Source organism: Schistocerca cancellata, chromosome 2 (assembly GCF_023864275.1).
Source record: "Schistocerca cancellata isolate TAMUIC-IGC-003103 chromosome 2, iqSchCanc2.1, whole genome shotgun sequence".
Lineage (NCBI taxonomy): Eukaryota > Metazoa > Arthropoda > Insecta > Orthoptera > Acrididae > Schistocerca > Schistocerca cancellata.
The window spans coordinates 1,075,432,289-1,075,445,452 of NC_064627.1; the positions used below are offsets into that span (position 1 = coordinate 1,075,432,289).

General features: G+C 45.3%; 1 protein-coding gene across 1 annotated transcript in view; it reads left to right on the top strand.

Moving 5' to 3' along the window:
* The window catches only part of LOC126149629 (uncharacterized), a 62,225-nt gene that overhangs the window by 12,964 nt on the left and 36,097 nt on the right, over positions 1-13,164 (top strand). The gene's annotated exons all lie outside the window — the stretch shown is intronic.

Consider the following 13,164-nt stretch of genomic DNA (forward strand, 5'->3'; position numbering starts at 1 on the left):
AATTCTGGGAATCAATAAGATGGATTTAAGGCAAGGGTAGTACACGGCCCCTTACGGCCTTGTCAAATAATGGGGTCTTGGTGGACACACCAGAAGACATGGCTCATCACGTTTTAGCTGAACACTTCTTTATTTTTACGTCATCCAGACAAGCTCCTGCTGTTCAGGTATTCTGTAGGACTGCAGAGATGGGGCTCAGATTCTTCTCGCATAATGAGGAAGTCTACAACCTTCCATTCTCCATGTGGGAAGTGGAATCAGCTTTGTCTGCAGCCAGACACACCGCTCCAGGACTTTATGTGGTCCATAATGCCATGCTTCATCTGTGCCCTGAATCAAAAGACAGTTCATCTCGTGTTTCAGTCGGAAATGGTTTGATGGACAGTACCCAACGACTTGGAAGGAGGCAATATTAATTCCATTCTGGAAACCAGGCAAGGAATGTAGAGCCCCTAACAGTTATGAGTGTCGCCCTTAGCAGTTGTATGTGTAAGATTCTTGGACGCATGATCAACCATCGCCTCGTCAGGCTGCTCTAGTCCGGAGTCGCTCCCAGTGCAGTTTGTGGCGCTGCTGTTCCACCCTTGACAACTTAATTCTACTGGAGACGGAGATACAAGAGTCCTCCTTACGCCAAAACCATTTGGTTTGTGTTTCTTGACCTCAACAAAGCATATAACAGTACTTGGAGGTACAACGTCCTTCGCCACTTCTGATGCAATCCTTTCTCGAGGACTGGCGTTTTCGTTATAGCATTGGTCATGCGAAGTCCGACTGCTACATTCAGGAAAATGGGGTGCCTGGGGCAGTGCCCTCAGTGTCACATTGTTTGCCATCGCTATCAATGGCATTTCTTCCGCAGTCAGCTCTGTCAAATGCTTTTTGTTTGTGGGTGACTTCGCAATCTTCTACGAGGCAGCTAAGACGACGACGAGGCAGCTACAGCTGATCATTAAGAGGCTGGAAACTTGGACCTGGACAACTGGTTTTAGGTGCTCACCAGAAAAGACCCTCCCCTGGGGGCTCGCCACTCTTTGGTGGGTTTGTGCTTGGCTACCACAGGGGCCCATCCTTTGCAGCATTTTTTCCCTTCCATGCTGTATGTCTCTCCTCTTGCTATTCTTTTTCCCTGCCCTTGAGAAACATGTCTGGGGTAATGTTCTGCATTCTGTCACTGACCTGCGAACAGTCTCAACTTTTTGGCTCCCATTTCCTTTGTTTCCTTTCTCATCTCGTTCCTATGTTTCGGCGTTTGCTGATCCTCTTTTTTTCCTCCTTCCTCCCTGTGCACTGGTGAAGGCCGGCCCATGCATCTGACACGTAAAAAGTGATTGGGTAACGCGTAATTCCCAGCCCTGGGACGACAGGTAGGGTTAGCGGATACCCCCTGATACTGGCCAGGCCCAGGGAGACGTGATTACCTGTGCTGAAACCTTCCCAAACTGCCAATTGGTCCTAGTCCCTCTGTCAGGTGTTCGGGAGGTGGACCTGAAGTGTGAACAATCACCTACGGTGGGTGCACCCCCTTGTCAACAGGGCCCCCAGTTGGGAGGAGCGCGCCATCGGAGATGCTGGCAATTGTGAGTCGCTCATCCTCTCCATCGACATCGACGAAAGGTAAACGTAATGAGGCTACTGATCCAAAGACCCTTCCTGCTGCACTGCAGTTCCTTGTGGTATCATGTACTGAAGATGGTCAGTCCTTTGCCACGGTCAATCCGTTTATTATTCAGAAAGGTGTTGATGCTATTACTGGCCCTGTGAAATCCTTCTCTCTTTAACAGAATGACACTTTGCTTTTGGAGACGGCTTCTGATTCTCAAGCACAACTACTACTTGCTGCCTAGCTTCTCAATGGCTACTCTGTTCGTGTCGAGGCACATAAAACTTTGAATTCTTTCTGTGGTGTAATTTACACCAGGCTGCTCGACGGTCTAACGGAGCCAAAATCCAGTCTTACCTTTCTAGGCGCTACAGTCTGGAACCGCGCGACCGCTATGGTCGCAGGTTCGAATCCTGTCTCGGGCATGGATGTGTGTGATGTCCTTAAGTTAGTTAGGTTTAAGTAGTTCTAAGTTCTAGGGGACTGATGACCTCAGATGTTAAGTCCCATAGTGCTCAGAGCCATTTGAACTTACCTTTCTGATCAGGGTGCCATTGCCGTCCATAGTGTAATGAAAAAGGTAGATTCCTCCTTGGTGCCCCCCCTCCCCCTGCACTCTTTTCCTCACCTCTGATAGGGTGGTGCTGCCATCCAAGACTAAAGCAGGCTATGAAATAATTACAGTCCAGCTGTTTTGGGTTTATTGTTTGACTCGAAGTTAAATTTGTTCGTAGATCTTTAAGGTGTGGGAGCCAAATTAACTTCGAGTCAAACAATAAACCCAAAACGTGCACAGTGTCTTGAAAACGTCAAATATTGTCCCCCATTCAAAGCACTGCTTGGTTAAAACTCCGACGAGCACGGTTAAAATTGACACTTAGTCTTTTCTGGTTGTTTGTTTTAGAGCACAAGAAACAACGGTGGTCATATGCACCCAAATCAAAACTATAGAACACAGACGAGGGAAACGACTAGATGTCAGCCCCAATGGACAGAATAGGAGATAGCTGAAAAAACACGTGGAAAAAGGGATAAGAAAACACCATCCAAAAATGGAGGCCCAAAACTAAAAATTAAATGGCCTTCGCCAAATTGCTGTGGCGGATAAAAAGTAAAACGCGGTCAGCAGCCCCCCCTTGTCATTCGCTAAAACAGATGATGAATCATATGGCAAACCCAATCTGGAACGTAAATTGGTAAAAAGAAGGGCATTCCAACAGGAAGTGGCGGACAGTTAAAATTTGGGCGCAAAGCGTACAAAGTGGTGGGGCAGCGCCACTGAGCAAAATGATGGTGACTAAAAAGGCAGTGCCCAATACGCAGCCGAGTTAAAATAATCTCCTCCTGGCGGGAGGGCCGTCCAAGGCTTCGGGAGAAGCTTAATAATCCGAAGCTTATTCCCGTGAATGAGGACCATTGGCGATGCCATAGGGACACCACCTCCTGACAGATTGCAATGTAGAGATCATCAGAGGGAATATAGGCACTTGCGGGCTGAGGTACAAGGACTGCAGCCTTGGCAGCAGCGTCAGCAGCCTCGTTTCCTGGCAGACCGACATGACCAGAGACCCACAGAAACATCACACTGGCCCCACAGAGTGAGCAAGTGACAGTTTTCCTGGACCACTGCACTAAGGGATGAGCAGTGTACAGAGCTGAGTCTGAGCAGAGAACACAGTTGGGAAGGATGTGTCACTGGATGTACTCTGTGGTCTCATACAAGGTGCAAAGCTCGGCTGTAAATACTGACCAGTGTGCTAGAAGCCAATATCATAAGATACGGTTACCAATGACGAAGGCACACCCAACCCCACAGTCAGTCAGAGCCATCAGTGTATACAGAGGTACCATCGCTAAGTTCAATGTGACTGAAGGTGATAGAGCAAAGTTGGAGTAGTGGCCTTGGGAAGCGAATGAAGGCCAAGGTTAACATGGTTCGCTTCACGAAACCAAGGTAGTGAAGGGTTCAACACCCACTGGAAAAGTTGCAGGTAGCGTGAAGTTAAGCCTCTGTAGCAAGTGGTGAAAGCAGACTCCGGGAGGTAACAGAAGAGGGACAAGCTCCATACTGACGATCTAAGGAATCATCGAAGAAGGAGGCATAGGAGGGGTGGCCACACATGGCAGACCAACGGCATACATACCTGCTGAGGAGAAAGTCAGTGGGAGGACAGTGACAGTTCAGCAGCTTCAGCATACAGACTCTCAACCAAGCTAGTGTGAAAGGCGTCTGTGGCCAAATTGACGCCATGATGGATAGTGTTGAGACAGCGTAAGAGAGATGGTCATCCAGATGCATAAACTAAGTACCCATAGTCGAGTTTCGAACAGACAAGGGACCGGTACAAACGAAGGAGGGTGGTTCGATTGGCACCCCAAGAAGTACCATTTAGGACACGGACATTGAGGGACTGTGTGCAGTGGGCTGACAGGTAAGAGATTTGGGCTGAGTTTCAAATCGAGCATGATCCCCAGGAATTTCGTAGTGTCAACGAACAGAAGGGCAACAGGCCCAAGATGTAGAGATGGTGGAAGAAACCATTTGCGCCATCAGAAATTCATACAGACGGTTTTGTCAGTGGAAAAGCGAAAGCCATTGGCGATGCTCCAGCAGTGAAGACGATCAAGACATCACTGAAGACGCCGCTCAGAGAGAGAGAGAGAGAGAGAGAGAGAGAGAGAGAGAGAGAGAGAGAGAGAGAGAGAGAGAGAGAGAGAGAGAGAGAGAGGTCCATGGAGAACTGAAACATATGGCAAAAACATCGATAAAAAGGGATCCAGAGACGTCTGGCGGGAGACATGCCATAATAGGGCTAATGGCGATAGCAAAGAGGATGACGCTCAGGACAGAACCCTGAGGCACACCATTTTCCTCAATGAAGGTGGCTGACAAGGCAGAACCCTCACGCACATTGAAAACTCAGTCTTGTAAAAATGCCTGAAGAAAAAAGGGCAGGCGCACACGGTAGCCCCATGTGTAAAGAGTGCGGAGGATACCAGTTGTCCAGCAGATGTTTTAGGTCTTTCCCAAATAGAAAAACACAGCCACAGTCTGGGATTTCCGCAGAAATCCATTCATTACATGGGTGGACAAAATAACAAGATGGTCCACTGCAGAACACCGCACTCTAAATCCACACTGTGCATTTGTGAGGAAATGGCGAGCTCAAGCCACCACACCAGCCAGGCACGAATCAATTTCCATCACCATGTAAGAGAGATGGGGCGGTAGCTAGAAGGAAGGCTGTTGTTCATACTGGGCGTAAGTATCTGTATGATGGTGGCTTCACACCAGTGTCCAGGGAATGTGCCCTTAGCCCAGATGTGGTTGTACATGTTAAGCAGAAAGTATTTGCCTACAAGAGAGAGGCGCTGCAACATCTGAATGTGGATAGCGTCTGGCTGTGGGGCGGAGGACCAGCATGAACTGAGAGCACGATCTAGTTCCCTCAAAGTGAAGGCAGCATTGTAGCACTCAAGATTCTGTGAAGAGAATGGTATCGCCTGAGCCTCCTCCACTCGTTTCCAATGGATGAAGGCAGGCTGATAATAAGAAGAGCTCGAAACCTCTGCTAAATGGCAGCCCAAGGTGTTGGAGATAGCAGCAGCACCCACAACATCGGCACCTACTGTCAGACCAAACTTTGTTGGTCTCCGCATGTCTCTTATTTGGGGGCCCATTGTACACGTTCCCTTAATGTGCTCAGTGTTCTTAGTGGTTCATCTTGGGGAGCGGATCGCACTGTCCTGCTTCGCTTATATCAGTCCATAGTCCGATCAAAGCTGGATTATGGGAGCCTCGTCTACTCGTCTACTCGTCTGCTCGGCCATCCCTCTTACGCCGTCTCAACTCCATCCATCCGCGGGGGTTACGTCTTGCGACCAGAGCATTCTATACTAGTCCCATCGAGAGTCTTTATGCTGAAGCTGCCGACTTACCATTGACCTATTGGCGCGACATACTGCTTTGTCGGTATGCCTGCCGGCTGTTGTCAATGCCCGACCACCCCTCTTATCAGTCCCTCTTCGACGATTGTCTCGACTGTCAGTATGGGTTGTATATGTCTGCCCTGCTGCCCCCTGAAGTCCGCTTTCGTCACCTGCTTCGACAATTGGATTTTGCCCTCCCTACCACCTTCAGAGAGGGTGAGGGCCCAACACCATCTTGGCTCCAGGCTCCGGTTCACATTCATCTTGACCTCAGCTCGCTCCTGAAGGAGGGTACTCCAGATGCAGTGTATTGCTCACGGTTTGTCGAACTTCGTGCGCGACTCGCCAGTAACACCTTTCTTTACACTGATGGCTCCAAAATTGACGGTGTCGGCTGTGCCTTTGTCGTCGGGGATGTCACCTTTAAATACCGGCTCCTCGACCAGTGTTCCAGCTTTACGGCCGAGCTTTTTGCTCTCTATCAGCCGTTCAGTATGTCCGCCGCCACCGCCATTCTCCGTATTCACTCAGTGCTCTTCAGAGCCTTGGAGCTCCATATCCGGTCCATCGCAACGGATCCAGCAATCCCTCCATTCATTTGCTGATGATGGTTCTCCTGTTAGCTTTATGTGGGTTCCAGGCCATGTAGGAGTGCCTGGGAATGAGGCTGCTGATGCTGCGGCCAATGCTGCAATCCTCCTGCCTCAGCCAGCCTCCCTTTGCGTCCCATCGTCCGATATTAGTGGGGTTGTTTGTAAGAGATTTGTGGGATTATGGTGGGATACTTGGTCGTCACTTCAAGAAAAAATCTCCGGGCCATAAAACCATTCCCAACCTCCTCCCAACCTCCTCCCGACCCTCTCGGCGAGAGGTCATTTTGGCCAGGTTGCGGATTGGGCATTGCCGATTTAGCCACCGCTACCTGCTATCCGGTGACCCCGCCCCGCAGTGCCCTTGTGGTCATGCATTGACAGTGCGCCATGTTTTATTGTCGTGTCCCCATTTTAATCAATCTCGTATTGTCCTGTCTCTGCCATCTACCTTACAGGAAATTTTAGCTGATGACGCTCGAGTAGCTGCACGTGTTCTTCGTCTTGTTACTTTGACGGACTTGTCCAAAGACATCTCTTTTAATTATTTTATCTGCGTCTTTGTAAGAACTTTTCTGTGTTCCCCCCCCCCCCCCCTTTCCGCTACGGTCCTAGTAGCACAGAAGTCTTTCACGTCAACGTCCACCAACTACTCACACACACTTGAGCAGCTCTGCAAGAAGAATGGGCGTTATTGCATCAACATGAGACTTGACATCATTCACAACATGTCCTGTCCTTTTCAGGCCTGTATTGGCGCCACAGGTGGTCACACCCCACGCTGAGCACAATAACCAGTTGTCAGAATGTGTGTGTAAATCAGTTAAGTTGGACAAAAACGAACAACATTTTTGTCTACCTATATGCACCTTGCAGTGATTACGTTCTGCATTCTTTACATTGTTTCTACTGTACTATCACCTGTTTATACTGTCTTGTGGAAAAATAAACGCAACCTTGCAAAATTTCGCTTTCTTGCTTTAATTTCGGACACCAGTGCACATGCACTCATGAAATTTGTGATTAATAACCCATTTCAATCGGAAAATAATTGAAGGGCATAGCTGCAACACTAGAAGAACGGGTAATCTTCGCTATTATGTGTTAAATCTGACTTCGTCACAGAAATGGATGAATTATGCTGCCACAATTATCTTTGGTCATTTGTCAAATAGCATTAAGTCTTACAGGTAGTCGATCAACATTTAAAAGCACATTAAAGGAATATCTGAATGACAACTCCTATTCAACAGCTGAAGTGTTAGATATGAAGTGGTAACTGAAAAAAGGTGGTGTAATGAAAACTTATATTAAGCTGACACGTTCCACATCATCATGAAATGTCGTATTCATGACGTATGGAACAAGTATTAACGTAATGTAATGGGAGGAGTCGACGTGAAAATTCAGTCATAATAAGTGTAATTCTGCTTGCATTTGTACCTATAGCAAATGAAGCTGGAACTCCGAAATCAATGCTTGTTTCATCGCTTGTACTGTATAAAGTTCGTTACATTTTCACCTTTCAGCGAGCGTGCACAGCATTTGCAGTGTTCACGTTTGCAAAAATCTTACATATTCTTCGTTAGTCCAGTGAGCAATGAAGCAAGGCTTTCTATCATATCTTGTGCATGGCAAAGAAACAGAACTGCGTAGAGATAAACGTCCATGCAGAATAGAATTCTTGTTTCATTAGATTGTCAGTAAATTAGTCTCACTGCAGTTTACATACCTTCTGACTTTGAAACCTTACACACGTCATTCAGTGTGTGGCCAACAACAGCAATCTACAGGGTAAAAAAAGATATAATTTTGTAAACATGTTTTTGCATTGTGCAGAACTATAAATGTGATTAAGGAGACTGGTTTCATGCAGCTCTCCATGCTACCCTGTCCTGTGCAAGCTTCATCTCCCAGTAGTTAATGCAACCCACATCCTTCTGAATCTGCTTAGTGTATTCATCTCTTGGTCTCCCTCTACGATTTTTACCCTCCACGCTGCCCTCCAATGCTAAATTTGTGATCCTTTGATGCCTCAGAACATGTCCTACTAACCGGTCCATTCTTTTTGTCAAGTTGTGTCACATACTATTCTTCTCCCCAATTCTGTTCAATACTTCATAGTTGTGTGATCTACCCATCTAATCTTCAGCATTCTTCTGCAGCACCACATTTCGAAAGCTTCTATTCTCTTCTTGTCCAAACTATTTATCGTCCATGTTTCATTTCAAAACAAGGCTACACTCCATACAAATACTTTCAGAAGCGACTTCCTGACACTTAAATCTATACTTGATGTTAACAAATTTCTCTTCCTCAGAAACGCTTTCCTTGCCATTGCCAGTCTACATGTTATATCCTCTCTACTTCGACCATCAGTTATTTTGCTCCCCAAATAGCAAAACTCCTTTATTACTTCAAGTGTCTCATTTCCTAATCTAATGCCCTCATCATCACCTGACTTAGTTCAACCACATTCCATTATCCTCGTTTTGCTTTTGTTGATGTTCATCTTATATCCTCCCTTCAAGACACCATCCATTCCGTTCAACTGCTCTTCCAAGTCCTTTGCTGTCTCTGACAGAATTACAATGTCATCGGCGAACCTCAAAGTTTTTATTTCTTCTCCATGGATTTTAATACCTACTCCGAATTTTTCTTGTTTCCTTCACTGCTTGATCAATATACAGATTGAATAACATCGGGGAGAGGCTACAACCCTGTCTCACTCCCTTCCCAACCACTGCTTCCCTTTCATGCCCCTCGACTCTCATAACTGCCATCTGGTTTCTGTACATATTGTAAATAGCCTTTCGCTCCCTGTATTTTACCCCTACCACCTTTAGAATTTGAAAGAGAGCATTCCAGTCAACATTGTCAAAAGCTTTCTCTAAGTCTACAAATGCTAGAAACGTAGGTTTGCCTTTCCTTAATCTTTCTTCTAAGATAAGTCGTAAGGTCAGTATTGCCTCACGTGTTCCAATATTTCTACGGAATCCAGACTGATCTTCCCCGAGGTCGGCTTCTACCAGTTTTCCATTCGTATGTAAAGAATTCGCGTTAGTATTTTGCAGCTGTGACTTATTAAACTGATAGTCCGGTAATTTTCACATCTGTCAACACCTGCTTTCTTTGGGATTGGAATTATTATATTCTTCTTGAAGTCTGAGGGTATTTCGCCTGTCTCGTACATCTTGCTCACCAGATGGTAGATTTGTCATGACTGGCTCTCCCAAGGCCGTCAGTAGTTCTAATGGAATGTTGTCTACTCCCAGGGCCTTGTTTCGACTCAGGTCTATCATTGCTCTGTCAAACTCTTCACGCAGTATCGTATCTCCCATTTCATCTTCATCTACATCCTCTTCCATTTCTATAATATTGTCCTCAAATACATCGCCCTTGTTTAGACCCTCTATATACTCCTTCCACCTTCCTGCTTTCCCTTCTTTGCTTAGAATTGGGTTTCAAACTGAGCTCTTGATATTCATACAAGTGGTTCTCTTTTCTCGAAAGGTCTCTTCAATTTTCCTGTAGGCGGTATCTATCTTACCCCTAGTGAGATAAGCCTCTACATCCTTAAATTTGTCCTCTAGCCATCCCTGCTTAGCAATTTTGCACTTCCCGGCGATCTCCTTTTTTAGATGTTTGTATTCCTTTTTGCCTGCTTCATTTACGGCATATTTATAATTTCTCCTTTCATCAGTTAAATTCAATATTTCTTCTGTTACCAAGGATTTCTAATAGGCCTCATCTTTTTACCTTCTTGATCCTCTGCTGCCTTCACTATTTCATCCCTCAGAGCTACCCATTCCTCTTCTACTGTATTTCCCCCATTCTTGTCAATTGTTGCCTTATGCTCTCCCTGAAACTCTGTACAGCCTCTGGTTTAGTCAGTTTATCCAGGTCCCATCTCCTTGAATTCCCACTTTTTTGCAGTTTCTTCAGTTTTAATCTACAGTTCGTAGCCAATAGATTGTGGTCAGAGTCCACATCTGCCCCTGAAAATGTTTTACAATTTAAATTCTGGTTCCTAAATCCGTCTTACCATTATGTAATCTACCTGGTACCTTCTAGTATCTCCAGGATTCTTTCATGTATACAAACTTCTTTTATGATTCTTGAACCAAGTGTTAGCTATGATGAAGTTATGCTCTGTGCAAAATTCTACCAGACGGCTTCCTCTTTCATTTCTCTCCCCCAATCCATATTCACCCACTATGTTTCCTTCTCTCCCTTTTCCTACTCTCGAATTCGTCACCCATGACTATTAAATTTTCGTCTCTTCATTACTTGAATAATTTCTTTTATCTCATCATACATTTCATCAATTTCTTCATCTGCAGAGCTAGTTGGCATATAAACTTGTACTACTGTAGTAAGTGTGGGCTTCGTGTGTATCTTGGCCACAATAATGCGTTCACTATGCTGTTTGTAGTAGCTTACCCGCAATCCTATTTTTTATTCATTATAAACCTACTCCTGCATTACCCCTATTTGATTTTGTTTATAACCCTGTATTCACCTGACCAAAAGTCTTGTTCCTCCTGCCACCCAACGTCACTAATTCCCACTATGTCTAACTTCAACCTATCCATTTCCCTTTTTAAATTTTCTAATCTACCTGCCTGGTTATGGGATCTGACGTTCCACGCTCCGATCTGTAGAATGCAAATTTTCTTTTTCCTGATAACGACGTCGTCTTGAGTAGTCCCCGCCCGGAGATCCGAATTGGGGACTAGTTTACCTCCGGAATATTTTACCCAAGAGGGCGCCATCATATATCCATACAGTAAAGCTGCATGCCCTCGGGAAAAATTACGGCCATAGTTTCCCCTTGCTTTCAGCCGTTCGCAGTACCAGCACAGCATGGCCGTTTTGGTTAATGTTGCAAGGCCAGGTCAGTCAACGCTTAGACCCCGTAAAATGGATACTTTGTTGTAACACATACACTATGTGATCAAAAGCATCCGTACACCCCAGAACATGTTTTTCATATTAAGTGCATTGTGCTGCCGTCTACTGCTAGGTACTCCATATCAGCTACCTTCGTAGTCATTAGACATCGTGCGAGAGCAGAATGGGGGCGCTCCGTGGAGCTCATGGATTTCGAACGTGGTCAGGTGATTGGGTGTCACTTGTCATACGTCTGTACGCGAGATTTCCACAATAGTAAATATCCCTAGGTCTACTGTTTCCGATGTGACAGTGAAATGGAAACGTGGAGGGACACGTGCAGCACAAAAGCGTACAGGCTGACCTCGTCTGTTGAGTGACACAGACCGCCGACAGTTGAAGAGTGTCGTAATATGTAATAGGGAGAGATCTATCCAGACCATCACACAGGAATTCCAAACTGCATCAGAATCCACTGCAAGTACCAAGACAGTTAAGTGGGAGGTGAGAAAACTTGGATTTCATGGTCGAGTGGCTGCTCATAAGCCACACATCACGCTGGTAAAGGCCAAACGACGCCTCGCTTGGTGTAAGGACCGTAAACATTGGACGATTGAACAGCGGAAAAACGTTCTGTGGAGTGACGGTAAATGTGGCGACCCAATGGCAGGGTGTGGGTATGGCGAATGCCTGGTGAACGCCATCTGCCAGTTTGTAGCGCCAACAGTAAAATTCGGAGGAGGTGGTGTTATTGTCTGGTCGTGCTTTTCGTGGAGGGGGCTTGCACCCCTTGTTTTGCGTGGCACTATCACAGCACAGGTCTGCATTGATGTTTTAAGCACCTCCTTGCTTCCACTGTTGAAGAGCAATTCGGGGATGGCGACTGCGTCTTTCAACACGATCGAGTACCTGTTCATAATGGTTACAGGACAATAACATCCCTGTAATAGACTGGCCTACACAGTCGTGAACTCAATCCTATGGAACACCTTTGCGATTTTTTGGAACGTCGACTTCATTCCAGGCCTCACAGACTCACATCGATACATCTCCTCAGTGCAGCCATTCCCCAAGAAACCTTCCAGCACCAGATTGAACGTATGCCTGAGAGGGTGGAAGCCGTCATCAAGGCTAAGGGTGGGCCAACACGATACTGAATTCCAGCATTATCGATGGAGGGCGCCACGAACCTTTAAGTCATTTTCAGCATGGTGTCCGGATATTTCTGATTACATAGTGTATGTAAGTAACTTTTTATAGTAATAATAGCCTAATCTGTGTAACATACTGGCCCGCTCTTCTAAGAGTAACGTATCTGCTTCTTTTCGCGGAATATTTCTCACTAGTAACGCTCAGTTCTTCGGGAATAACCAAATATAAAAAAGAAAATTTTGCTTGAACTATTCCACTTAAGAATGAAGTGCGATACTTTTAAACTTAAGATTACGATTGGATCGATTAGTACACCTGCAAACGACGCAAAACGGCATTTTTGATTAAACAGCTACGTCTCCACACAATCAGAGCCCCAGAGGATCGATAGATATCCTCAACGGTCGAAACTGGGCACAGGCACATTTAATGAAATCACGGGGAAGTATTATCGCGGTGAAACATGGAGGTGTAAAAGCGATGAACCTAATGTTTCGGGCTAATTAAGAAGACGGACACAGGCTTAAAGTTTGTGACACAATAACACTTCTTTTTTCGCCTCCATGGCTCTATTTGTTTCTGATGGTTGCTGCCCATAAAGGGTTTTAATATCAAAGTTTTACATTGACCCAAACTCTATAGTGTTGTATCTAGTGTGCCGATTATTAAAATAATAATAATATAATAATAATAATAATAATAATAATAATAATAATAATAATAATAATGCGGATGTACGAGAGTAGCAAATACAGAATACCCCAGAAGACATGACAATGTAGCAAAAGTAATACATCAACAACTTGCCATAAAACATAAACTAATAAAACAACACGTTCCCACATACAAGTACACACCACAAAATGTACTGGAGAATGATGAATACAAATTATACTGGAACAGAACGATTATAACAGATAAAACACCACACATAACAAACCTGACATCATACTCACCAATAAAAAGAAGAAATTAACACAACTAATTGAAATATCC